Here is a 3,387-nt window from a genome sequence, read left to right on the forward strand (position 1 = left end):
GGTTATATTAAAAAAAATATTCTCGATAATGATAACACTTATAGTGTAAACCCTATGTCTTTGTTTATATACTACACAGTTACAAGATAATCACTAATTGATATGGAATATAATTCTGCTTCCTAAAATATATCAATCAGATATCTTCTATTCCAAGTATTCCATTCTTCACGGAATTCCTTCTTCATGCATATCTCTTCTTATGTTTATCTTGATCTTCTTAACTTTAATCAGCTACTGTCCTTATCTGATCGTCCTTCAGCACTTAAGTTCTGATATCTATCTCCTGATAACATAAGTACTGATATCCCTTAAGTTCTGACTTCCAGTATAAGTACTGATCAGTTAAGTACTGATTTGTTCTGTTCAAATAAGATCTGAAATCTAAACATAAAACATATTAGTCATGACATTATCAAATATATCTAACATACTGATATTAGGCATCGAGAGATTCCAATACCACAACACATGGATATCTTTCATCTCACAAGGGAGATTGAAGCTTCTGATATGTCTTCACTTGAGACTGTGATAAATTACGATCAGGAAAGGACGCAATTGGAAAAAGAAGTTGAAGTTTTGGATTGTCAGGTCTGTTTTCTATTCAGAAGTATCAGTGTTTTATAATAATCACTTTGGGTTCTTCCTGTCAAAGACTGTTCAGATCTGTAAGTACATCTCCTCTTTTCATGCACTTGAGTTATTTTTTTTTACTGTCTCCAAAAATCAAACTTGATTATACATTTGATATTTCTTTTATAGAGGATTCTCCTATGCTAGAGCCTACAAAACGGTATTTGAAACTAATATCACTGGATGCTCCAACAGTTCTTCTCTCTTTAGCCATGCAAGGAGTTTTTCGAGGATTTAAGGATACTACAACTCCCCTATATGCCACAGGTATTATTACACTACTTATACTTGAGCAAGGATAACATCCATGCACAGAACCTACTAAGCACATACTTAATGTTTGAAACAGTTGTTGGAGATCTAGAAAATATTGTTTTGGACCCCAAGCTTATATTTGTTTACCATATGGGAGTTAGTGGTGCAACAATTATTCATGTGCTATCTCAGTAAGTTCAGTAAATGGCAACTGAATTGAAAATCTTGCCCTGCTATTCCCTTTTATAAATTAGTTAGCTTTTACCGAACTCCCGATGCTGTAAAATAGTTTCCTTACATGTAACAATTCATTTTAGGTATCTAGTCTTAGGGAAGTGATCAGCTTAAGAGTCCTACAATATGGTTCCAAGTGTTTCGTGATTGAAATATGCACCTGACCTCTTTTCAATTTAAAAAAGGCCAAATACAAACTAAGGAGATGTACTTGGTATCTTAAACTTAACATCCCTTGTCACTTGATTTCTAAAGAGCGGATATCTATCCTCTTGGTCACAGGTTCGAATCCCACGGGAGGAGAATTTATGATTATACCTCTTGAGTCAGAGCCTGTCGCTTAAATGCGGTTTACCTTGGTTCACGTGGTTTGCAGGCTATTACGTGAGCCCGTAGGGTTTAACCAGTGCGCACCCGAAGGGTAGCGGCTGCGGGTTACCTACGATAAAAAAAAAAAAAAAAAAAAAAAAAAAAAGCGGATCTCTATCCTCGGAAGCAAAGAGGTTAATAATTGTCACTTATGTTTGATCAGAGGTTTATGAGCGAATATATTCTACTGATATTTTACAGTGGGCGTACATTCTAATTACCGGTTCTATACTCATTTCTATAAACCGTATAGGTTATAGTGATGTTTATATTCAATTGAAAGTGTGCTATGAACTTCAGTTCACAGGGATCAATTTGATATTATATATTAACGAATGCAAAGTAATAGTACATGATATTTGATTATAAGTGTATAAATCACAGATATACTACGAACATTTAAAGTTTGCATGCTTAGTATATTGCAGAAACAAATATATACCAAGCTAGAAATGTTTATATAATATACTAATGATCAAAGATCTGTACTCAAAGTATAATATACTAATGATTGCAGATGAGATACAAAGTGGTATAGCACGGTCACGAATAATAGTATCTAGTATAAGGTCATGTATCTTTCTACACAAACTACACGTTGTTGTTAAAAGTGTATGCCTTTAGCTAGTGCTGTGTTATTTACATTAATTATCTTTGCTAATTTTAAGTAATTTTACACAGTGATAGATAATCACAAATATTTACCCCGAGGATGATATTGCTTTAAGGCTGACAAATTGATATTGTTTTCGAAATACAGGATTGGTCTGGTCAAAATAATAGCGACATTATTTCAGTGCTCTGCGGATTTTGAACTGTGCTTTTAGGTGTTGCAGTTTTGCACAATACCAGAGAGCCACCCCCATCTCGTTCAGGTTCTTGATACTACCAAGTATGCGCAATTAGTCTAATCATTCCCTAACCTACTAAGTATGCGCAATTAGTCTGATTACTCCCTAACCTACTTTGATTTGTTTTTGATATGAATCAGATTTCTCCCGAGTATAGAAATTTATAAGAAAAGGCGGTGAAGCAGAGAAAAATGATTATTATGAGAAGCAAAATCCAAGAATTTGTTATGGGAAGAAGGGGATCAACATAGCTGCAAATTATGGTTAATTGATCGATCGTATTGTTGTAATTTTATGTGGTGCTTGTAACATTTTGGATATGGATTGTAGATTTTAAAACAGAACAAGTATTTCAAATTTTAAAATTAAATGTTACATATGCCTATTATACTGTAATGTATGTTTTAATTTAGTGTTAGATTACAAATGCTACAATTAATTGATTAAAAAGATTGTTGTTACAATTGATAGAACAGACGGTTACAATATGTTATATGGGACCCACAGGTGGTCCCACTTATGCAATCTTGATCAAGCTATTGTATCACTCAATTTGCGTTACATTTGGGCCTGTTAGTGTTATAGTAGGTGTTTACTGTAATATTTTCCTCTATATTATATTAGATGAGTAAAGTGTAATGCTTGTATATGTAACTCTCCCTGGTCTTACAATAGACCTATTGTATTGGTTTTACGGCCCATTGTAACACCATTAGTATTACAATAGCTCACTTATGGGATAGTGAGTTTTTGTTCAACGTTAGTGGTTGACTGAGTCTAGGTAGTTTTATTATGTGGTCCCTATTTTGTAAGAAACTTTCTAGGTGTATTTTGTTTAAGTTTCGGAGTGAGTATCAATAAAATCTTTAAGCTGTTCAACCTTACATTCTCTGTTTTGCAATCATATATTCTGAATATTGCTTGTGTTTAAATCGTAGTGTCAATAGATAGTATGTGGTTCTGATTGAAGTAATTATTGGGTGTCAAGAATTAGTAATTAATTGCAAGGGAGTACATTCAAAAGAATGGAGTGTTGTCTTTT

The 3,387-nt window shown here is 33.5% G+C and overlaps 1 long non-coding RNA gene across 1 annotated transcript; it reads left to right on the top strand.

Moving 5' to 3' along the window:
* The first annotated feature begins 503 nt into the window (after positions 1-503).
* On the top strand, positions 504-1,155 carry LOC141703176 (uncharacterized). Its single transcript, XR_012567380.1, has 3 exons — positions 504-671; positions 766-903; positions 986-1,155. It is a non-coding gene; the product is annotated as an uncharacterized LOC141703176 (long non-coding RNA).
* Positions 1,156-3,387: the final 2,232 nt, after the last annotated feature.

Source organism: Apium graveolens, unplaced genomic scaffold (assembly GCF_009905375.1).
Source record: "Apium graveolens cultivar Ventura unplaced genomic scaffold, ASM990537v1 ctg6309, whole genome shotgun sequence".
In the NCBI taxonomy this organism is placed as follows: Eukaryota; Viridiplantae; Streptophyta; class Magnoliopsida; order Apiales; family Apiaceae; genus Apium; species Apium graveolens.